At 35.6% G+C, this 26,136-nt stretch overlaps 1 protein-coding gene and 1 long non-coding RNA gene across 4 annotated transcripts in view; one reads left to right on the top strand and one right to left on the bottom strand.

The window, feature by feature from the left end:
• The window catches only part of LOC134807687 (uncharacterized), a 179,477-nt gene that overhangs the window by 672 nt on the left and 152,669 nt on the right, over positions 1–26,136 (bottom strand). The gene's annotated exons all lie outside the window — the stretch shown is intronic.
• Positions 1–26,136, top strand: part of TYRP1 (tyrosinase related protein 1) — a 1,163,994-nt gene that overhangs the window by 1,090,983 nt on the left and 46,875 nt on the right. The window lies entirely within an intron of this gene.

Here is a 26,136-nt window from a genome sequence, read left to right as displayed (position 1 = left end):
AGTTTCACTGAAACATGGGGTATGTTCAAAGAAGGAACAGCAAATTTAAATGGGAGAAATGATCAAGAAGCATGCTTTTTCAAATGCTCAGGGTATGCTTTGAGACAGTGAAAGAGAAGAGTTCACAAAGCCCTACACTTCAACCAGAGAACTCTGCTTTTATGTTTTACATATAATGCCACCTTCTACATTACGTTTTAATTGAAGTGATCTGCAACTTAAGAAAAACATTAGGATCTATGAATCTTGAACAATAACAGAAGGTAAATGAATAGACAAAACAAGTAATAATAGAAACAATACCATAAAAAAAGAAGATAAAATATGGTAAGTCATAACCATAAAGGACTTTTAATACTCTTGATCTTCTATGAGACTCTTTTTCCTTGGTGTTTTCTGATTCCTGTCCTCTTATCCCCAAATTGTCTCTTGATATTCTCTTTCTCTGACAACTTTTCCCTAATCCACAACTTAAATATTTGCTCAGAAATTTGTTCTTTTGTGAGCAAAAATGTTTTACTCTATGGTAAATTATCTGGTCTCCATATTTGTCCTCTTCATTAGAGTGGAGGTTCTTTATGAGCAGAAATGTTCTGGTTCACTTTTTTTTCCCATTTTCAGGTTACCCTATCCAAGCTGTCTTTGAGAAATGGCATTCACCACTACTATGGCTTAGACTCTTGCTCAGGTTAAATGCCTCCAAGAATGACAAAATGAGATTTAATATTTCTTTCATCTTCCTTTCTATTGAACGTGTGTGTGTGTGTGTGTGTGTGTGTGTGTGTGTGTGTGTATATTTTTTTTTTGAGACGGAGTCTTGCTCCGTTGCCCAGGCTGGAGTGTAGTGGCATGATCTGGGCTCACTGCAACCTCCGTTTCCCGGGTTCAAGCGATTCTCCTGCCTCAGACTCCCAAGTAGCTGGGGTTACAGGCGCGGGCTAATTTATTTGTATTTTTAGTACAAACGGGGTTTTACCATGTTGGCCTGGCTAGTGTCAAACCCCTGACCTCAAATGATCCGCCCACCTCAGCCTCCCAAAGTGCTGGGATTACAGGTATGAGTGAACCTGTCTATCTTAATGTCCTATGGCAACCACCAGCTCAAACCCTTTAAAAGTAAACTCATAATCTTTCTTTGTCTTTGCATTATTTCTCTTCTTTTTTATATTTTCTGAGAGAATACAGACATTTCAGAGATTCTGCACCAAATTTATCTTCCAATTTGGTTCCACTTCTCCAAATTCGTTCATCTCTTGCCTGAACTTCTGAAATAGTGTCCCAGCTCTTCTACAACCAGAATTTCTTTTATCTAGCAATTGACTAATTATGTTTATTTATTCATTCCACAAGATTAATTGGGCAACTACAGGATTCTAGGAATTCTTTCATATGCTGGAAAATCAATAATGAATACCTCCAAGCTACTGAAGCATTTCTTTATATGATCACAGTGTCATCTTTGCAAAGCTAATCATGTCAACTCTGTTAAGAACCTTAATCAACTCTGTATTGCAAACAGGCTATGGCTCTGCATGTTATAGAAACCTATTTATGTTAAGGATCCAGTCTATTTTTTAAAAAACCTCTTCTCCAAATTACTCAATTTCTAGCTAACAAAACTTCTGCCCAATCTCCAAGCAATCCTTGTTTTTTTCTGGCCTTTTGTACATGGTCATTTATACTTCTGCTCTTTCCTTCAACTCTGTCTAGGGAATGGCCCAAATTGTAATAACCAGTTTACCATCTTCTCCATAAAAGTAAAATCGGTCAGTTAACCGTTTTCTCTGGGTCTTCTTCTGCTTCAGTGCCATCACCAATCATCAAACCCTCTAGATTTTATTTTCTGACTGCACAGCTCAATGCTTTCTTACTGCTAGTAGAAAACAATTCTCTATGTACTCCCAAAAACTTACTTTTTTTTAATCTTCCCCATACCTTTTCCTACCCTGCTAATATTCAAATACTACATGCTTATAACAGAATCAAAACATATAAAGACCTAATTTGAATCTTACATTTGGGAAGATTTCTAGAACTATAGACTATTTTACCTTCCTTCTTTTTCAACATAGAATTTCTGAAAGAAAGCAATCCCATATGTTGAACCTATTCAAATTTTAATTATAAGTTAGAAGTAGAATCAGTATTAAATATACAATAAATAAATAATCATTTAGCTGAGTGTGTGACTATTCAGCTCTGTTGCTAAACACATTCTCCTAATTTCTTTAAATAAAGGAAATTTAATGACTGAAATCAAATTGCCCCAATGTAGTGTATACCAGTATTGAATTCATCTGGTCATTCCACAGGTATTCTTTGGATGATTACTATGTGCAAGGCACATTGCTAAGCCAAGGGTATACAGGATTAAATAATAAAAACTCTTTGCTCCTAATATATTCACAGTCTGGTAGAAAATTTAGAAAATAAAATCAGCAAATATAACATAAATTTGTAAGTTCTATGGAAGTCTATATGGCAAACTGTGTAGTCCAGAAACTGAGCTTATAAGAAGGAGGTAGACATGTAGATGGAGAAAAGAATGTTCCACTGAGTAAGGACGGGTGTCTAGCATGTGAAATTACAGAAAAGAATGTAAATGTCCAAACAGCCCAAGCCAGGTGTGCATGTGAACTTAAATCTGGAGTCCCTCATGAATCATATGTCTTGAGCTCATGAGTCCATTTTATTGTTGTTTCTCCCACAGTGCTTTGAGTAGTAGGTGCTCAGCAAATATTTCTTCAGTGGATTAATAAATAGTTATAAGAACTAATAAAAAGTGACAGTTCTTAAGCTATTTGGAAATTCTAATATGTGATATGGACCTACTGTCTGGGACTAAAAATAACAGTGTTTATAAAAATACTTAGTTTTAAATTTGATATATAAGGTTTGCTTGGACACCACAGATTATCACATAAATTTCACAAACGGTGCTGCAACAGAGAATATCAAGATTATATTACATTCATTGTGAACCAGGAGTTGTTTTTCCTATTTTTCCAGACAGCATTAGTTAGACAGAACTGGTATGGCACAGATGTACACCAGTGCAGAAAAAAATAATTAGTTGGATAAATAAATATATGTGTTTGTGTAGTCTTATGTGTGTGTGTGTGTGTGTGTATATATATATATATATATACAGATATCTGTATGTGTGTACATCTACAGATATCTTTAAATGTAACAACAATAATGTCATTTATTGTAAACCTGATAGAGCAGTAGAGTGATGATGTTGAAGAGCTTGCCACCTCTACAGTTTAATCTGGAAGCAGTCTTATACTACCAGGCAAAGCTAGCTACGCTCCATATTTTTGTGGACAACTGTGCTACTTTCATTGCTCCACGGTTCTTTAAAACCAAGGAATTCTAAAGAAGCCCACAGGAAAACAGGAAAATGCTTACTATCCCTAGATTGGTTGCTAAGGATGAAGAGTAGAACAGGGTAGAAAGAATACAGATGTTGGGAATCTGTCAGACCCAAGTTAAAACTCTAGATCTAGACTGAGTGACTTTGGGCAAAGTAAAACCCCATTCCTGCATTTCTCCTCAGAAGCCTGAAGAACTCTTACACATCCATAAGATTCAACTTAGGTGACCTCCCTGAAAATCTTAGTGGTTCTAAAATGAAAGTCTTGGCATTTCTCCCACCCTCCATTGCCCACTGCCTCAAAACTGGCTTTCTCAATCAGCAAAAGAATCTACCTTTCACCCAGTTGCTCAGGCAACAATGCTGTATGTACATGGGTGCTGCTTTTTCTCTTTTGTTCAGATACCACATCCAATACACTACGAAGTCCTGCCAGCAATATCGCTGAAATAAATTCTGAATCTGACCACGTCTCATAACCTACCCCACTACTACGTTAGTTCAAATCCCCATCATCGCCTGGACTTTTGTAATAACCTCCTATCTCATCTTTCTGCTTCCACTCTGGTCATCTTGCACTTTGTTCTTCATAGGACAGTTAGAAAGTGTACATCTTTTAAAAGTTACATCTTTTAAAGTGTAAATCAGTGTCTCACGCCTGTAATCCCAGTACTCTGGGAGCAGAGGCAGAAGGATTGCTTGAGGACAGGAGTTCAAGACCCTTGCCTGGCAACTTATCAAGACCCTTTTTCTACAAAAAATAGAAAAATTATCTGGATATGATGGTGCACACCTGTAGTCCCAGCTACTTAGGAGACTGAGGCAGGAAGACCACTTGAGCCCAGATTCAAGGCTTCAGTGAGCCATGATGGCATCACTGTATTCCAGAATGGACAACAGAGTGAGACCCTGTCTCAAATAAAAAAAAAAAACAAACCACAGACACAGACACACACACACACACACACACACACACACACAACACACCAGATTATGTCTCTTGCTTACTCAAAATTCTCCAGAGATTTTTCATCCCAATCAGAAAAAAAAAAAATTCCTACCAGATCTTGTATGTCCTGCCCTCTGTAAAACTCTCAAAGTTTCCCATGGATCACATCCTCACTCTATCCTCACTGGCTTTCCTGGTGTAACTCGAGCAATGCCAAGCACACCCTAACTGCAGGGCCTTTCCACCACTGTTTCCTCAGATCTCTCCTCAGATCTCCACATGCGCAGCACTCAGGTCACGGTTCACAATCTCTTTCTCAGAGAGTCCTTCCTAGACTACCCCCTCAAAGGCAGTCCTCAGAGTAGTCCTCCTTCCTCAACCCTATATCCTGTTACACTGTTAACTCTTCTTATTCCTGCTTAATATTACAATTTATTTATTTATTTATCATGTCTCCCCTAATGAACAATAAAATCCATGATAGCAGAATTTATGTCTCTTGTTTACTATCTATTGCCAATGCTACTCATAGTGCTTGTACATGGTAGGTGCTTTATAAATGTTTATTGAACGAATAAAGTATCCTCTGAGTTGTTCCCTCATACCCTCTCCAGACACCCATTTTGGTGCTCTCTGTGATATGTGTCCATTGCACCCAGCGCATCATCTTCTTTTGAGGACTTACAATGAACTTGTTTACTTTTCTATATCCATCACTAGGTTACATGGTTTTTGGATTCGAAGACCACATCTTTCTTATTCATTAGTGTATGCCCGGTGTCGATGCCCAAATCTATTGTATAATAAATGATCAGTAATATTGTTGAATCAACTAGTGGTTGATCATAATGTCTGTGGCCAATTCAGTACTGAATAAATGGGAGCTATGATAATAATAACAGGTATTCTTATTTTATGCAACTGGAAACTCCTTAACTAGTGCCCGCCTAAAGAGAGGAAAAAACCAATTAAGAAATAAATATAGGTGTGAAAAACAAGCCATTTGTCATTTCTATTTTAATTGTAGAAGGCACAATCAACTTAGTTTAGATTTATCATCCATAAGGTAGTCACTCAGAGGTGAGGAAGATGCCTGCAGTTTATTTCTAGCATGCTGTGAAGTATTTTCCCAGTCAAGGAAAATAACAGGCATTAGCAGCATTGTATTCATTTCTCTTCTCATACCACTGGGCACCAAAAAGAAACATTCTTTTAGTCTAGGGCTATTACAACACACTTACATTCAACACAGGTTTGAATTTAAGCGTGTGTTTATAGAACGCTCTCGACTAAATAGAGAAAAAAAGACAGGTGAATTTCCTTGTGATTGAAAAGCAGTTGCTAAGCCTTTGGGAAAGCTGTCAAGAGATTACACATGATTTTCAAGAGTAGAGATAAGAGATCATCTTAATCCCTAAAAAAGAGCAGAGTCAAATGACTGTCAAAGAAATGAAGTAAAATCTGAACCATCGGTTCCTCCAACACAGTATCATTTTGAATTGCTGTTTTAGATATTTATTGAAAACAATATGCTCCTTGGTAAACTATCTGAATTTTGCATTAGGGTATGAAGAATTTGGGGATTTAATTCTTGTACTCTCATGGAAATTTCTAGTAACATAATTTACTAGAATCCTAGATTCCTGTGTCTGCCCATGCCTCCTGAACAATATAGGTATTCGTTATTAAAATTTGAGGAGCATGAACATTTGGCAGCCTGTTATGTCATTAGAATGTATGTTCAAAAACCCTTTAAGGGTCAAAACCATTTCAATCCAAACGAGGGTAACAGGAATTATTGTGTGTTTATGATAACAATGAACAGGTGAATGATTTCAGGTCCAGCACCCTCCATTTGCAATTATGACATTTTCTTTCCTATGTGAACACCATCAGAAATCTTTTATTTCTGGCCTCAGACTTCTGAGAATTCTTAGTCACTATCCAGCTTTAGTCATTCAAGAAATTTTCAGAGTGTTTTTCATTTTGAATACATTGGCACACACTCGAAGACTACAGAACAGTGTCTTAATGCTTACACCAAAGGGTAATTCCTATGAGACCAGCGAGTAGAAGGCAAGTCTTGAATTTCAGACAGTTTCTCTAGATCATTTGATCTTTAACATTTCAACTTGAAAATTTGTTTTCAATCTTATTTAAATGTCATGAATTTGGGTGGAATCTTGAAAATATTTAAGTGGTTGATAATGCATTATTTCAATGCAGGTAACACTTTCCAAATAAGGTATTAACTACACCATATGGCAACAGAAATCCTGTGGAAACCACAAAATGTGTGGTTTAGAAATTCATTGATGTCACTGTTTTATTTCTTTTTAGCACATCTCCTTTTCCTCTCCACCCTTTTTTCCAAAACCTTACCAGTTCACCACATAATCACATGGTTAGTAACTTCAAGCGGTAGTCCACTTGACAGTAAGGTGACAAATGCTTTCAAAATAGAATTTGTTTATGTACCTTTCCAAAATGGGTTATTTTGCACACATTTCCATGAAATAAGTCCAGAATATAGTAGGAAACATTTGATATCTTCAGTATCTATTATTTGATTATCAACAGGCCTTCCTAAAGAATATACGTAAATCTTAAGAAACACATATATGGAATATTTGATGAAACTGTAGTGCACAAGGAATTTGTCAATTACTTCAGCTATTCAAGGGTTCATTTTTTTAGCTATCCGCAGTGTTCCAGGAAAAGATATTCAGATCTTTTATGTATCAATTCATATTCTTGTGCACAGACATACTTGCATATAAAAACAAATATCAAACCTAATTTAAAAAGAAGAAAAGAAGTCTTTTGAATGGTACAATGATACAATAATAAGATGTGAAGGTCAGCATTGGTCAGTGTTGTCACATAATGTTATTGTAAATCATGTAAATAAGTATAAAATATCTGTTTTGTTGTTGTTTGCCTGTTTTTATTTTCCGGTTTCTGATATAATTAGAAGAAGCTTATTGAAAAAAAATTCTTGAAAACCCTAAAGAAGATAAGAAGGTTGTAACCTGAACATATCAAATCCACTTTCCCCTAAGTTACTACTTTGGAAAGATATTTCCCAGACTATTATTTTCTGAAAGATAATTCCTAAAGCTGTCATTCTTGCCTTGGTTTTCCTTTCTCTCTCTCTCTCTCTCTCTCTCTCTCTCTCTCTGTTTCTATCTCTCTCATTGCTAATGGTACTTGGAAGTTAGTTAAAATTCTCAGGGAATAGAAACAATTATTAAATAACTTCAGATACCTGATATGCCTGACATGACCAAATATGCCCTAAATTTATACTTTCTGGGCTCAGATCGAAGTTCATATCTAAGTTCAAAGCTCTAAACTAGCAGCTGTAGTATTTTTATAGATTCCAAGGGCAAGGCTATGAATTTTTTACTTTTAGATGTATTTTTTTACTGTTTATAAAAGTCGGATATCATAAATCTGGTAGTTTCAAAAAAGCTGCAGATTTTTCAATAGTGGCCCTTGTATTTCGATTTAAACCAAATGGGACCAAACTTATTACTTCTACTCTGAAAGGTCATTTTTCATTAAGATTGTGTTAGAAAATAAATCATTTAAAGCCATCCTTCGGATGGTTCCTTGCATGAATGTCTTAAGAAGAACACGTAATAAGAGCCTCTTTGCAAAGCCAAGCTTATTTGTTAATTCAAAGTGGTCTAAAGCTGCCACCTTCTGGCACTAAGGTGATATTTCAGTAAATTCAGTATGCTGCTGAAGTGCTATGACATTATTACAACAACCCTCACAGTACCTCCATGAATATCAAAAATAAGTCTGTAAGCACAACAAAGGCAAACTGCCAACATTCTGCATTTATTTGTGTGAAATATTAAAGCACTATTAACAGAAACAGGTTGCAGAAGTAGAACTCTAGGAACCAAGCAAGTTTCTGTTAAAATTAGTCAAGCACTAGTATTTGAGGCCAGGACATTCTTCTCTGCCATAGAAAACTAAAAGTTGGATGGGATGGAAGTTCTGATTATGGTTTTTTGGTTCTGATTATAGTTTTTCAGTGTTCTTTCACTCCAACAGAGTAAATCACAACTTGGTACTTCATCAGTGGCCTTCTTTGAGCCTAGTTAACTTAATTCCTTACTGAAGAAGCATAATTTAAACTTAGAAAATACTTATAAATCTAAATCAAAATATTTAGTTATCTTTGTTTACCAAATATTTGAAAGTATAAATTCATATTATTAAAATATTTTAAATGCATTTATCAATGTTTCTGATTATCAAAGGTAAAATGAAGTCTTTTTAATCCTATTGATAATGCAGGACAGATGATAGCTTTTCATTTTGGAATAAACTCTTAGGATAATTAAGGAACAAAGCCCAGAGCCTGAGTAAATGGGTCAACTGTGAAAATCCACCCATTTCCATGAATGACCACTTTCTTGTTTTTCTGACAAGGCCATTTTCTTCTTCTAATAGTGAAAATAACAGATTAAGAGCTTTATTGTTTTTCCAATTTCCTATCTTTCATATAATGCTTTTCTCTAAGTGAAGGGCAGTAGGGTTAAATATTTAGAATGAATAAACTAGCTCCAAGAAAAGAAACTGGCAACTTCTGTGATGCTGAGTAATTAAACAGACCTACAGAGCCTGCTGGAATTATAGAACATAAGCAAAGATTAATGAGGCTTGAAAATGTAGAGTCCCATGGTCTCCAAGCAACGTGCAAGGTGTCTCACCTCAGCTTTGTTCACGTTGAACAGCTGCCCATTTTCAAGGCAAGCAAAATTGTATTTGCTCTTGCTTTGATTCAGAAATAGTTTGGTAAAATCTATGACAAAGTATTTAGCTTTTAAAAGTATCCTAAATTACCTTTTTTGTTCCCATCCGTGGTAGCAGACTTTGCTTTCCGCCCTAGACAGCAGACTTTCCATGAGTAGGTGTGGGTATTCTGAGTTCTTTTCCTAGCTTCCATCTTAATCTGGGTGGTCAATGAACAGAATCTTATACAGAGCCCCATTCACTAGGGTGTAACAGTCAAAATAGAAAACAGGTTATGTCTTCATTCTCTTCTCCCATCACTAGGACCAACGAGAGGTACACTGCTTCTGGTGGTCAGGGAGTTTTGAAGGTTTACAATATCTTTGGTGAAGAAAACAAAGACTGTCATTTAAAAAAAAAAAAAAGTTTCTCTCAAATTAGTTCTAAATTCATGGTTGCTGATAATGCCAAATAGTTATTCCAAGAAGACACAGAAAAATTGGTTTAGTCTTATTTTTAGATTAAGGGGGCACAAAATAACTCCATCTGTATCGTCACAAGGGCTTCATTTATTTAATGTATCTTTTTTTGTCATCAGAAGTGGGGACCTCTTACAGGGAGCTCTGAAATGTTTTAGTCCCTTTATATATATATACATTTAAATTAGGATTTTTGTATGTTCAAACTTAGTCTAGGGTTTTGGAATTATCTGTCTCTTTCCCATAAATATTTACTAAACTCAACCACACAAATGTAAAATTATACAGGCTTTTAGTGCTTTCCTAACGTGGTTAATACTCATATTGAAAATACCATAAATTCTGATTAATGACACATACCAACCTATGGACCACATAGTACAAACTCATGAAGAGTAATTGTTTTCTCATGTTATTTCATCTAATTTTAGTGTGTGTTAAGGGTGCCTTCGGAGAGGACTTCACACCCCTACCCGTCACCATTGTGTATAGACATTTGAAAATTCCTTAACTACATTATCTCTGTGTGTGTGTGTGTGTGTGTGTGTGTGTGTCTCCCCTCCTCTCTTTCTCTCTGAAATCAAGTACAGATTTACCCAGCCAATAAGATTGTATGTTTCATGAAACTGTTAACAGTCACATATAGTCTGTTGATTTATTATGTATTATGTACAGTATACACTTAATGATATACAGCATGCTCATTTTAAACGTGATCATTCTATGGACATATAGGGGCATGAATATTGCTTTTGAACTATAAATAATTTCTTTATCAAACATAAGAAGCTAAGCACATGAAAATAAATGTCCTCCAAATAAAAAGCCTCTTGAATTACTCGTGTTACGCAATGTTGAGACTTCATTCTATGTGGTATTCTCAATCCACCTTTTTAGAGATTTTTTTTTCCATTAGGAGAGATGACAAAATTCTCTCTCTCTCTTTGTGTGTGTCTGTGTGTGTGTTTGTGTGTGTGTGTGTGTATGGTAATTAGTTCAGAAACTTTAAAAATATATATGTAAATAATCACATAAATTTACATAAGATAGGTTAGTAAAGATCATTTAATTTCTTACATTCTTGCTTTTATTCTCTAGAATACCATTTAGTATGCTATACATTTTCTCAGTTCATGTGTTAAACATGCTACTTCAGTTTGCCCATTTAGGAGCAGACTATATTTTATGTTTAAATGAGTAGAAACATTTTAAACACATTTTCATCTAATTTGGTTACCTGGAAGATGGATCTCAGATAAGGATTCCCTTTGAGTTTTAGAAATTTGCAAACATTTATTGACCAAGTACTTCATTAGAAAAACAAGAAAAGTTTCTGAGCAAGCACTTCTAGTGCATGTAAATGTAGTTGCTCATACATGATGTATACTTAGCATTCTGTAAATATATATTCATAAATTATACACAGAAATGAGAAATGTACAATAGTTGAGAAAATATTATATAATATTTTAGTTATTTTAATTGTTAAGTGACTATTTCAAAAATACTGATTAAGTTTTTTTAATTTCAGTTTTTTAAGTTTTTGTAATGGAATAATTCAAATGTCTGAGTTTAAGAATTTATTCTGGTACATAGTTTGACAACTGTCATAATTAGAAAAAGTTATACACACATGAACAGACAAAAAGCCATCATTGGCTGTTCTTACTTAATTAAGATAGTCATTTGTTATTTTTAGAAATAACCTATTTAAAAATTTGCTGTAATATGGCTAGTAAATAGACATCTTTCTTGATATCAATCCGTTGTTCTGAAAAATTACTTATAATAGTTTTTATTTTATATTTTATACAAATATTTGCAAAGTCAAGAAAAACTTTTCATTTGTTTAAACAGATAATAAATTCTATGTTTAAGTGTTTTAATTGTGCACGTATGAAAGATTAATTAGTTATAACTTCACGACATTATGAACTTAAAATCACCTAAGATCCAAACATTTCCAAATATCTCTCTTCAAAACTTTCTTTCTGTGGCATAAGTCTTTCCCAGGAAATCATTATCTTTTCATTCATTGTTAACATTTTACATGTAAGTCTGTTTTTAATATCTGCTAAGATACCATTTTACCAATTGTCATCAAAGACAAAATCAGAAGTTGTATCACTTATTTTTCTAAGCTGTGTATGGTACAAAAGATTTTTATGAAAGCCATTTTTGTATTACAAAGTGTTTTAAAAAGTCTACTATTTAGCAAAGTATAGTGCACTTACTAGAAAACACTTCAACTGCAACATATTGCAGTATGATGCAAGGAAAGGAAAGCATGAGAGTCAGCTCTTCTTGCCCACTCTTCCTCCAGGATTCTGGATGTACTCAACTATGCTACGTGACCATATGACACACTGGCCAATGGGAAGAAGCCAAGGCAACTCAAACAGTGAATATTAGTAATGTTGAATTATGTTTATTTCACCTAAACATCTCATTACACTTATTTCATGTAAATCTAAAGTCTAATATTTCCTTAAAAAACCCAGTAGAACATTTTGCCCACTGAGGAGGAAATCAGATCCTCATAATCACTATAGTAACATGAAGATAAAGATGTATAATTCAGCTGGCAGCCAAGTTTGGTTATTTGATGCTTGCCAACTCCCAGAAACCTTATTTATATTTGGAAGTCCCTACTAAAAGATTCTTCAATGACTTCCTATCATCACAACACAAGCATTATTGTACATTTAATGTGATTTTCTGCTGCCTCTTGGAAAAAAATGGAAAGAATTCAAATCAAGAAGTGAAATTATGAGAAAGGTATATAAAATAAAATGGCCAAGCTTTAAAAACTGTTTTTATTGCCCAGTAACACTACTAAGAAGACAAGAAAGGTTTAAGTACAATCTATAAGATAGACACATATCAATTATATAAAATGATTACATATTTCAAACAAAAAGAAAATAGACTGTCCTAGAAATTTTTTGTATTTAAAGATAAAAAATTAGGATCTTCACTGAATGCATTCCACATGCACAACGGACTCGTTCCCCATCACTCAGAATGTGAAGCAAGATGTAATAAGTCCCTGCTTATTCAATCTGTTTCATGCAAGCATAAACAAGAAAGCAACAAATAGCTAAGGAATTATGGCCAGACTGTATTTTCAGGCTTCTTGAAAATTATTTCACGAAGTACATTAAACATATCACATCCCATTGGAAAAGGAATGGTAGGAATGAGATCTTCGCCCTGTTAATTTCATTTCAAATCTTGTTAAAATTAAAGAGTTAATAAAAGCCTTGGTTTTCAGAACCAAGAAACATCTTAGGGGACATGATATAGCCAAGTTTTATTTCATGATCCCATAATACCCCTCTTGTTGAGTGATTGCCAAGCTGGGGTCAGGTATTATCTTCAGCAGTCTCCGGTGGTTTGCCAAGGCCACATTCACTCAACTTTCAAGAACATTAGGCCTGGGCATACTCCCTCATCTCCTCGATAACATATTTTGGAAAGATATATAAAGTTCAAGGTAATTAAAATAACAAAGAGTAGATTGGCAAGGTACATTTGTTTACTTGTTTTTGTTTTGATTATATACTTGTTCAACTTATAGTAAATTAATTTTCTGAAAATACAAAAAAACTCAAAAAAACCTATATTTTCATGTGTATTCAGCCATGTGATAAACTTGTATTTGCTACCCATTGAGAGACTAAGATGGTGCTAGACACTGAAAGACCTAATGAGCAACACATAGTCCCTAACCCAGAGAGTTTTTATTCTAGAATGAGAAACTGACAAGTAAGCGGGGAATTCATAAGCATTATAAAGTGTATAATAAAAGACAACTGGGAAATTTAAAAAAATTTTTCAATCAGTTTAGGCTGGGAATGAGGCTAGTAAGAATAGACTTTCTAGTGTAAGTGAGTCTCAGAAGACTTTGCTGAAGGGAATGGAGCAGATGAGAGAAAGAAAGCGTCCCAAATGATACACATTGTTGCTAATGCATCGAACATAGTGCATTGAAGGAATGGGGATGCCAGAGTATTTCAGTTTGGCTGGAGGATAGATATTGAGAGGCAAAAAAATAAAACTGAAGAGGTAAGTAAGCACAGGCCCTGAATTGATGTTGTCAAGTTTGCACTTTATCCTGAGAGCAAAGATAAGCCACAACAACTCTCAGTGATGGATATTATTATGTTCATTATAGAAAAAGGAATTTGAGGGAGGCTGAGGCAGGCAGATCACCTGGGGTCAGGAGTTCAAGACCAGCCTGACCAACATGGTGAAACCCTGTCTCTACTAAAAATATAAAAATTAGCCGGGCGTGGTGGTGCGTGCTTGTAATCCCAGTTACTCTGGAGGCCGAGGCAGGAGAGTCGCTTGAACCTGGGAGGTGGAGGTTGCAGTGAGCCGAGATCGCGCCATTGCACTCCAGCCTGGGCGACAAGAGTGAAACTCCGTCTCAAAAAAAAAAAAGAAAGAAAGAAAGAAAAAAATAACAAATTTGAGATTCAAAGATCATAAAAGATCATATGTGATTTTTCAAGGTAATTTAATGATGTATAAGTTTGGGTTCTGACAAGAAACAGATAGCACACTTGAAGGGTAACTGAGGAGAGTTGAATAAAGGGACTATTGAGGAAGGGACTATTGTTCAGGGTGTAGGGACATCAACAAGGAGTCAAACCAAGTAGGAAGTCCTTATTATTGCTAGGCTTAAAGGGCCAAGGGGAGAGAATAATTATCAAAATGCAGTAAGAAAAAGATGTGTAGAGAAGGCCATGTGACATTCAGTAAAGGGAAGCCTCTTATCCACTGTGCCCAACAGGAAGGGAGCAGGGGCAATAAAATCCTTGATCCCACGTTGCATTGGTTGAATCTAACAAGAATCTAGATGTATTAGTCCGTTTTCATACTACTATAAAGATACTACCTGAAACTGGGTCATTTATAAAGGAAAAAGATGTAATTGACTCACAGTTCCACAAGGCTGTGGAGGCTTCAGGAAACTTACAATTACGGGGAAAGGAGAAGCAGGCACCTATTACATGGTGGCAGGTAAGAGAGGTATTGTGTGTGGGAGGAAATGTCAAACATTTATAAAACCATCAGGTCTCCTGAGAACTTACTTAGTATCATGAGAACAGCATGGGGGAAATTGCCCCCATAATCCAATCACCTTCCACCAGGTCCTGCCCTGGACATACAGGAATTATGGGGATTACAATTGGAGATGAGATTTGGGTGAGGACACACAGCCAAACTGTATCACCAGAGGATAAGAGAGCCTTTTGATGCAGTCTGAGGATACAAATCATGGTGGAGAAAGGTGGGGAGAGGATCTAAAGGGGCAAAGAGGACAAGCAGGAAATCAACAGCAAAGCTCAAACTTAAGCATGATCTTCTGTCTCCCAAATCCCAAATCATTAGACATAGTGTAAAAAAAATAAACAAATTATATATTATTATATGTATTTTATTTATATATTATATTATATATATATATAATCAAGCACAATAGTTACTTTTATAGGCCAGTATTATTTTTCCATTTCTATATAAGTAAAATATATTGGCAGTATGTTAAAATTATTTATTAAAAGAGCAGACTTTCAAAATCTAGAATTATCTGGATAATTAAGAACTGTGGCATAGAATTTGGGCAGTAGAATTTACCTCTATGTTCCCACAAAGAATGCAGTGGTATTAGTGCTGTATGAAATAATAGAAAAGAATAAATGAAAATTCATTTAAAATGCAAATAATTATTAAAATACCTTGAACTTCACAATAAAATATCTAAAATAATTAGGATTCATGCAATTTCACATTCATTTACTTCACTGGTAAGCCAACTTACCAGTGTAAAGTGCCTTAAAGAAGAAAAAAAAGTTTTATTATTTTTTGTTTCCTTAAAATACTGAAGTATCTTTTGTACTTTCAGTAAATTATGTATTTAATTTCTCATATTCATCTTTGATAAATTTAGCCAAAGTTCTAATTGCACATTTTATTTTCAAAAAAAAAAAATATGTAGCCCAATACAATGTACTCTAAGAAAATGGAAAGAGGAGAATCATTCTTCATGAAGCATCCTATAGTTATCTTCCAGGAGGAATAACAAAATTGACATACAGAATGTGCATAGAAGCACTTAATGGGAAATAATTTTATTTCTACTGAGGATAAACTAGATTGTTAACATATTCAATTCACCCAACTTCCCCACACCTCCATTTCTTCCTTCAGAATTTGAAGTAATCAAATTAGATGACCACTCAGATTTATCCAGCTCTGAAATCCTATGATTTCTAGATAATTAAAACAGCCATGTCTGCAATTAATAATACTATACCAATAATACAGGACTGAAGAGCCCTGAGTTCTTCCACTTAGATGCTATTAACAAAAATCAAAACTCTAAGTGAAAATCTATTTGCATGTAAAATAGGGGCAATAATGTAAAATTTCTCATGGAATTATTGGGAGAATTAGATGAAAAATGAATGCACAGTGATTCCAAAAGATAGCTCTGTATAAGAGAAGTAATAAATACCATTCACTCTCTGTGAATCTGTAAGATTGCAATAAACATTCCCTACCCTATTTCTGTAGCTCCTTGCTGATAACAGTTTTTATCTCGCTGAATGCTGCTGCTAGTCCCTCAGGGACTACATTTGCTGAAAAAATTACATGTGTTTTATGGTTTCTCTCTGTTTGATCAGCATCTTGTTCACTAGAGCAAGAATGAAAAGTATAAACATGGAAATGCTGCTGAGGATAAAATATCAGACTAAAAGAAGCTGCTGTCTTCCTCCCAACTACCTCACCCTTAACTCATTCCAGTGAGGTTTTCAAAATGGAGGAGAGTTTACAAATTAGAAGAACTAGTGAAAACCTGTAAGAACTTCCTAGGAAAACAAATGTATTTATATTTGGGTCTCATTGTAAGACAGTAATACCCACAGTGGAAGAGGGGTGAGTAATACTGGGAAGCTTCTCCAGGGGAAAATATTTTCAGTTCCATTTTTTTTTTCTTTTACCTGCATTTCCCCGAGAGGATCATCATCTGCCCCTTTGCTATAGAACAGGCTGAAAAAATCTTGCTGTATCTGCACTGGTGTGGGAATGGGAGAGAAACCTCAGGTTATACTAATTCCTGCTGGGGTGGCAAGTGAATAAGGGGTGCAGGTATTTCTGATGGCCCTCAGTGGCTCCTTCCACCACCTCTACTCCAGCACACAAATGCAGGTCTCAGTAAATGGTTAAAAAATGGACATTCATCTAAGAGGCAAGGTCTCTAAAGAGAAAGCAAATCAAGACCAATCTCAGATTATACTTCCAGAGATTCGCCACTCTGAAGCTCAATTCTTTCCTACTCTTAACTCTGCAGGGGTAGGCAAAGCTAGAACCTAGGTTTCAGCCTTTTGGGAAGGCAATGTTAAGTAACGACTATTTACAGGGAAATGTAAGCTCTCAGGGAAAAGCTATAAGATTTCTTACATCAGCAGAGCACAAATATTACAAAAGAAAATAATCATACCAAAAATCATACAAGGGATAAAGCCAAATTTGAGTTCCCAATAAAACAAGAAATTAAAGATACTGAATATTTTCAAAGAGTAACAGAGAATGGTAACATGACTTATGAATAAATGTTTATAAGAAGACAATTGGAAATATATGGTATAAAAACATGTTAATGTGCATATTCAAAAAGAAGTGTTGAATAACAAAATGAGCACAATGGAAGAATGTATCAATGAGCTGGAAGATCAAATAGTGAAATTTTCCGGGAAGTATTAGGAAGGCATAAAGAGAATATAATGTCAACTTAAGACACAGCCATTTAGACAGGTAAAATAGAAGTGTCAAAATCTGTATAGAGGCAGTCACCAAAATAAAAATAAAGTATAAAGAAGAAATATCTGAAAAAGTATTAACTCAGAAATTTCCAAAATTAAGAAAAATAAAAAAGTAAAATGCCAGGGAGGAGGGAGAAATCCTAAATACTTGTAAGTTGCCAAGTAGAATATTTACAAAGAATAAAACCTGAACAAAAATAGTAAAATTTTAAGAATTTCAAAATAGAGAAACGTCTAAACACTTTCAGAAAGAAAGGTAAGGAAAAATAAACAAATTTTCAATACATTTCCAACAGCAATATGGATTGCAAGAAGAAAATGGTGTAAAATCTGCAAGGTACTAAAGGAAAATAACAGCAGAGTCAGGATTTTTTGTCTAATTAATGTAGCATTTAAATGCCAGAATAAAATAGACATTCTCAGTTATAAAAGGCTTCAGAATGTTTTCACCAAAAGAACACGTATGAAAACAACCTTAAAATATTTCAGCAAAATAAAGGAATTAATCCCAAAAGATATACTAACAACAAGGATAAATAAATAACTTAGAAGAAAAATGTACCTCATTCTGCATCTGGATCATAGCCAGCTTACAGTAGCCCAACTTACCCTCTTAGGGTTCATTCATCTCTAGGCTTAACTGCACTGCAGTTACTGCTTTGTCAACTAGCCTGATATTACTATGTAATGGGAGCCAATTTAAATCAATAATACGTGGAAAATTTGAGTTACATAAAAATTAATGAAGGGTGTTTACTATATGGGTGATACTCAACAAATGTATTTAACACTTGCAAATTTCACCTTATAAATTTTGATCTGAAAAAATTAATGAAGTATCATCTCTCTAGCTCAATAATAGACACACAGTAGCCATCAGAAAACATCAAGTTCATTTTTTCCCTTCAAATTACCAGTAATATGGGCCTAAGCAAGTGAGAAGCCCACACTGGAGAGCTGCTGAGTCAGATGAGCATGTGCACATTGTAAGAGTACTGTATTGTGTTGATTTTTATCATAAATTATGATTAAATATCCCTTCTAGCTATAAGCTGTACTAGAGGCTCTGCTCTAATACTACTCTAGGTTTTCTGCCTCCTTTCTGATATCTATAAATTTTTGAAAATCCCAAATTTTCCAGTTTATTTAGCTCAACTTTTAGAGGACATACACAGAAACTTATTATTGATATAAAAATGATGTCTTCTGGATAAAATACAGACTTTTTTCACAGAACCAAAACAATACATATCAATGATACATAAACATAAATTTACATATGCCCTACTCATGTGAACATTACAAAAAGTGGCAATCATGAACAACCATGTGAATAATTTAGAACATAAAATTTCATTTCAACTATTGCTATTGCTTGAATGTGTCCCTGAAAATTCATGTGTTGGAAACTTAACCCCCAATGCACCAGTGTTGGGAGGTGGGGCCTAATCTGCTCCACCTTCATGAATAGATTAATGCTGCTATAAGAGGGCTTGCAGGAGTGAATTTGCTCTCCAACACTCTTCTCCCATGTGAGGACACACATTCATCTTCTCTTGCCCTCTGCCTTCCACTCCATGAGGATGCAATAACAAGACCCACACAGGGTGCCGGCACCTTCGTCTTGGACTTCTCAGTCTTCATAACTGTGAGAGACCAAATTTCTGTTTCTTATAAATTGTCCAGTCTCAGGTATTCTGTTATAACAGCACAAATGGACTAAGGCAATATCATGATGGCATACATCTAGTTTCTATTTTTGTTAGTCAATATTTCTTACCTTCAATTTTAAAAAAAACTTCCTATTTTGCTGAAAAGAATTAGAACACTTGGCTTTGGATTTAATCATTATCCCTAGCAATGTTTTAGAGATAGCCAAGTGTTTCACATTTTACAAGCCATACACTTTATGTTTAATTTAATTTTAAAATTGATCTGGATTTTAAAATCAGCATTATGAGTCAGAATAATGGGCTTTAGAGGGTAATAAGAAAGAATCATTAAAAAATAGTGAAGGAAATGCTAAGCCATTATTCTGGATCACTGGATGTTTCTTTGCCACTCCTATTGAGTTTGAAATTTTATAGCCTGGAAAAGAGTAGTGAATATGAATTACTGCTAGAGACAAAGCCTAAAGTAAGTTACTGCCTACCCATCAAAAATGATATGACATCTTAAATTTATAGTCAGAGAAAGTTTTCTTTAATCACTTATAATGCTGGTTTTAAAAGATGATATGTATATTTTTAATCATCTATTTTACCACTAGCTGCTAAAGAGACCTTTTATGTTTATGAAGTGTGCAACCCTCTCTAGAATTTTCCATAGGAGATCTATTCTTAGAACTTTAAATTGTGTGTTTTATTATAAATAAATAAATAATAAAGCTTTGTATTTAGAAATAATTTCAAACTTACAAAGAATTTCCAAAAATAGTACAAAGACCATCCATAATCTTTTACTTCAATTCACCCAGTGTTAGCATTTTGCCCTATTTGCTTTATAATTTGATCTCTTTCTGTTATATAAAGGAGATGATAAGTCGAATAAGCAACAAGCATCTGAACATTTGCAAAAGTATTGTTTTCTATCAACTTTATCATAAATGATATAAGTCAATGCATCCTCTGGTTTTGTGACAGGTCAGATGCTTTGCTCCAATATCACTCTAGGAACTGTTCCTTTTTCTGCTTCTTACTTCACTCAGTAATCTCCTTTATACAAGTTTTTCTCGTGTATAGAATCAGGCCTTGGATCAGTTATCATATCTTTATAGCTTCCTTTAATCAGAATAGTTTCTTAGCCTTTCTATGTCTTACATGACATTGAATTTTTTTGCTGACTAATCTTTACCATACCTCCTTTCTAAATAGAATGTTCCTCTTTTTGTCTGTCTGATGTTTCCTTATAATTAGATTCAAGTTATGCTTTCCCATCTGGAATACAACATAAATGATGCTGCATCCTTCTCATGGTATTATATGTAAAGGTGCATTAAGTTCATCTGCCCCTATTTGTGGAATTAGTTTTGATTACCTGCACCAAGTGCTCCCTTATTCTTCCACTGTATAGTATTTTTTTATTGCTACTAATAAGGAATCAGTGGGGAAATACTTTAAGACCAAACAAATATTCAATTCTTCATCAAAATTTCTATCTCAGATTCAACATTTATTATTGATTCTTACCTGATAAAATCTTTACTGTAATGATTACAAAAAGGGGATATTCCACCACTTCTGCCATATTTAACAGTCAATACTTGGCATGTTACTATAAACAAGATATTCAATTCTTCCTTCTTTCAATTTCTTTTTAATCTATTTATTATTGATATGGAGTCATAGATCCCTATTTTTTCCAATCCTTTGTCATCCATTCCTCTCCTTATTTTGGCACTCAAATTGTCCTTAATTTGGAAAGTAGAAGCCCCTTTAAGGTGACTCCAACGTCTGTGTAACAGAACCCATCATTGTGTTTAGCACTTTCATTTTTAGCACTTTCTTGCTTTCTGGCCTAACGCAATATTCTAGGCTCATCGTCCCTGCCCCAACCCTGTACTCAGTAATATTTCAAGGAGCCCTGATTTCTTTTATTGGAATGAGGTAGTAGAAACCAAGATCTGGGTCCTACATGTGTTTATCAATACCTGGGTGCCTTGTTTGTAAGCCTTTTCAGTGGACAGTTAGGAAACATGGCCTGTTTATACAGCCATGCGTATGTCAACACACATAAATGCATAAACACACACAAATATATACACATATACCTGAATATACATGTACACGTGAATGTTTTAGAAATCAACAGTCCATTCTACTTCCTCCTATTCCAACCCATTCCCATGTGTTAATTCTTGGCATCCCCATTTTACATATTTTTCTCTATTTTTTAAATTTATTTGCATAAAGCTCACACATTTCTTTTTTTTTTTTTTTAATACTTTAAGTTTTAGGGTACATGTGCACATTGTGCAGGTTAGTTACATATGTATACATGTGCCATGCTGGTGCGCTGCACCCACTAACTCGTCATCTAGCATTAGGTATATCTCCCAATGCTATCCCTCCCCCCTCCCCCCTACCCACCACAGTCCCCAGAGTGTGATATTCCCCTTCCTGTGTCCATGTGATCTCATTGTTCAATTCCCACCTATGAGTGAGAATATGTGGTGTTTGGTTTTTTGTTCTTGCAATAGTTTACTGAGAATGATGGTTTCCAGTTTCATCCATGTCCCTACAAAGGACATGAACTCATCATTTTTTATGGCTGCATAGTATTCCATGGTGTATATGTGCCACATTTTCTTAATCCAGTCTATCATTGTTGGACATTTGGGTTGGTTCCAAGTCTTTGCTATTGTGAATAATGCCGCAATAAACATACGTGTGCATGTGTCTTTATAGCAGCATGATTTATAGTCATTTGGGTATATACCCAGTAATGGGATGGCTGGGTCAAATGGTATTTCTAGTTCTAGATCCCTGAGGAATCGCCACACTGACTTCCACAATGGTTGAACCAGTTTACAGTCCCACCAACAGTGTAAAAGTGTTCCTATTTCTCCACATCCTCTCCAGCACCTGTTGTTTCCTGACTTTTGAATGATTGCCATTCTAACTGGTGTGAGATGATATCTCATAGTGGTTTTGATTTGCATTTCTCTGATGGCCAGTGATGATGAGCATTTTTTCATGTGTTTTTTGGCTGCATAAATGTCTTCTTTTGAGAAGTGTCTGTTCATATCCTTCGCCCACTTTTTGATGGGGTTGTTTGTTTTTTTCTTGTAAATTTGTTAGAGTTCATTGTAGATTCTGGATATTAGCCCTTTGTCAGATGAGTAGGTTGTGAAAATTTTCTCCCATGTTGTAGGTTGCCTGTTCACTCTGATGGTGGTTTCTTTTGCTGTGCAGAAGCTCTTTAGTTTAATTAGATCCCATTTGTCAATTTTGTCTTTTGTTGCCATTGCTTTTGGTGTTTTAGACATGAAGTCCTTGCCCACGCCTATGTCCTGAATGGTAATGCCTAGGTTTTCTTCTAGGGTTTTTATGGTTTTAGGTCTAACGTTTAAATCTTCAATCCATCTTGAATTGATTTTTGTATAAGGTGTAAGGAAGGGATCCAGTTTCAGCTTTCTCCATATGGCTAGCCAGTTTTCCCAGCACCATTTATTAAATAGGGAATCCTTTCCCCATTGCTTGTTTTTCTCAGGTTTGTCAAAGATCAGATAGTTGTAGGTAAGTGGCGTTATTTCTGAGGGCTCTGTTCTGTTCCATGGATCTATATCTCTGTTTTGGTACCAGTACCATGCTGTTTTGGTTACTGTAGCCTTGTAGTATAGTTTGAAGTCAGGTAGTGTGATGCCTCCAGCTTTGTTCTTTTGGCTTAGGATTGACTTGGCGATGCGGGCTCTTTTTTGATTCCATATGAACTTTGAAGTAGTTTTTCCAATTCTGTGAAGAAAGTCATTGGTAGCTTGATGGGGATGGCATTGAATCTGTAAATTACCTTGGGCAGTATGGCCATTTTCACGATATTGATTCTTCCTACCCATGAGCATGGAATGTTCTTCCATTTGTTTGTATCCTCTTTTATTTCCTTGAGCAGTGGTTTGTAGTTCTCCTTGAAGAGGTCCTTCACATCCCTTGTAAGTTGGATTCCTATGTATTTTATTCTCTTTGAAGCAATTGTGAATGGGAGTTCACTCATGATTTGGCTCTCTGTTTGTCTGTTGTTGGTGTATAGGAATGCTTGTGATTTTTGTACATTGATTTTGTATCCTGAGACTTTGCTGAAGTTGCTTATCAGCTTAAGGAGATTTTGGGCTGAGACGATGGGGTTTTCTAGATAAACAATCATGTCGTCTGCAAACAGGGACAATTTGACTTCCTCTTTTCCTAATTGAATACCCTTTATTTCCTTCTCCTGCCTGATTGCCCTGGCCAGAACTTCCAACACTATGTTGAATAGGAGCGGTGAGAGAGGGCATCCCTGTCTTGTGCCAGTTTTCAAAGGGAATGCTTCCAGTTTTTGCCCATTCAGTATGATATTGGCTGTGGGTTTGTCATAGATAGCTATTATTATTTTGAAATACATCCCATCAATACCTAATTTATTGAGAGTTTTTAGCATGAAGGGTTGTTGAATTTTGTCAAAGGCTTTTTCTGCATCTATTGAGATAATCATGTGGTTTTTGTCTTTGGCTCTGTTTATATGCTGGATTACATTTATTGATTTGCGTATATTGAACCAGCCTTGCATCCCAGGGATGAAGCCCACTTGATCATGGTGGATAAGCTTTTTGATGTGCTGCTGGATTCGGTTTGCCAGTATTTTATTGAGGATTTTTGCATCAATGTTCATCAAGGATATTGGTCTAAAATTCTCTTTTTTGGTTGTGTCTCTGCCCGGCTTTGGTATCAGAATGATGCTGGCCTCATAAAATGAGTTAGGGAAGATTCCCTCTTTTTCTATTGATTGGAATAGTTTCAGAAGGAATGGTACCAGTTCCTCCTTGTACCTCTGGTAGAATTCGACTGTGAATCCATCTGGTCCTGGACTCTTTTTGGTTGGTAAACTATTGATTATTGCCACAATTTTAGCTCCTGTTATTGGTCTATTCAGAGATTCAACTTCTTCCTGGTTTAGTCTTGGGAGAGTGTATGTATCGAGGAATGTATCCATTTCTTCTAGATTTTCTAGTTTATTTGCGTAGAGGTGTTTGTAGTATTCTCTGATGGTAGTTTGTATTTCTGTGGGATTGGTGGTGATATCCCCTTTATCATTTTTTATTGTGTCTATTTGATTCTTCTCTCTTTTTTTCTTTATTAGTCTTGCTAGTGGTCTATCAATTTTGTTGATCCTTTCAAAAAACCAGCTCCTGGATTCATTGATTTTTTGAAGGGTTTTTTGTGTCTCTATTTCCTTCAGTTCTGCTCTGATTTTAGTTATTTCTTGCCTTCTGCTAGCTTTTGAATGTGTTTGCTCTTGCTTTTCTAGTTCTTTTAATTGTGATGTTAGCGTGTCAATTTTGGATCTTTCCTGCTTTCTCTTGTGGGCATTTAGTGCTATAAATTTCCCTCTACACACTGCTTTGAATGCGTCCCAGAGATTCTGGTATGTTGTGTCTTTGTTCTCGTTGGTTTCAAAGAACATCTTTATTTCTGTCTTCATTTTGTTATGTACCCAGTAGTCATTCAGGAGCAGGTTGTTCAGTTTCCATCTAGTTGAGCGGCTTTGAGTGAGATTCTTAATCCTGAGTTCTAGTTTGATTGCACTGTGGTCTGAGAGATAGTTTGTTATAATTTCTTTTCTTTTACATTTGCTGAGGAGACCTTTACTTCCAAGTATGTGGTCAATTTTGGAATAGGTGTGGTGTGGTGCTGAAAAAAATGTATATTCTGTTGATTTGGGGTGGAGAGTTCTGTAGATGTCTATTAGGTCCGCTTGGTGCAGAGTTGAGTGCAGTTCCTGGGTATCCTTGTTGACTTTCTGTCTCGTTGATCTGTCTAATGTTGACAGTGGGGTGTTAAAGTCTCCCATTATTAATGTGTGGGAGTCTAAGTCTCTTTGTAGGTCACTCAGGACTTGCTTTATGAATCTGGGTGCTCCTGTATTGGGTGCATATATATGTAGGATAGTTAGCTCCTCTTGTTGAATTGATCCCTTTACCATTATGTAATGGCCTTCTTTGTCTCTTTTGATCTTTGTTGGTTTAAAGTCTGTTTTATCAGAGTCTAGGATTGCAACCCCTGCCTTTTTTTGTTTTCCATTTGCTTGGTAGATCTTCCTCCATCCTTTTATTTTGAGCCTATGTGTGTCTCTGCACGTGAGATGGGTTTCCTGAATACAGCACACTGATGGGTCTTGACTCTTTATCCAACTTGCCAGTCTGTGTCTTTTAATTGGAGCATTTAGTCCATTTACATTTAAAGTTAATATTGTTATGTGTGAATTTGATCCTGTCATTATGATGTTAGCTGGTGATTTTGCTCATTAGTTGATGCAGTTTCTTCCTAGTCTTGATGGTCTTTACATTTTGGCATGATTTTGCAGCGGCTGGTACCGGTTGTTCCTTTCCATGTTTAGCGCTTCCTTCAGGAGCTCTTTTAGGGCAGGCCTGGTGGTGACAAAATCGGTCAGCATTTGCTTGTCTGTAAAGTATTTTATTTCTCCTTCACTTATGAAGCTTAGTTTGGCTGGATATGAAATTCTGGGTTGAAAATTCTTTTCTTTAAGAATGTTGAATATTGGCCCCCACTGTCTTCTGGCTTGTAGGGTTTCTGCCGAGAGATCCGCTGTTAGTCTGATGGGCTTCCCTTTGAGGGTAACCCGACCTTTCTCTCTGGCTGCCCTTAACATTTTTTCCTTCATTTCAACTTTGATGAATCTGACAATTATGTGTCTTGGAGTTGCTCTTCTCGAGGAGTATCTTTGTGGCGTTCTCTGTATTTCCTGAATCTGAACGTTGGCCTGTCTTGCTAGATTGGGGAAGTTCTCCTGGATAATATCCTGCAGAGTGTTTTCCAACTTGGTTCCATTCTCCCCATCACTTTCAGGTACACCAATCAGACGTAGATTTGGTCTTTTCACATAGTCCCATATTTCTTGGAGGCTTTGCTCATTTCTTTTTATTCTTTTTTCTCTAAACTTCCCTTCTCGCTTCATTTCATTCATTTCATCTTCCATTGCTGATACCCTTTCTTCCAGTTGATCGCATTGGCTCCTGAGGCTTCTGCATTC

This window comes from Pan troglodytes, chromosome 11, assembly GCF_028858775.2.
Source record: "Pan troglodytes isolate AG18354 chromosome 11, NHGRI_mPanTro3-v2.0_pri, whole genome shotgun sequence".
Lineage (NCBI taxonomy): Eukaryota > Metazoa > Chordata > Mammalia > Primates > Hominidae > Pan > Pan troglodytes.
Note: the sequence above shows the minus strand (reverse complement) of the source record. Positions and strands in the feature narration are given on the sequence as shown.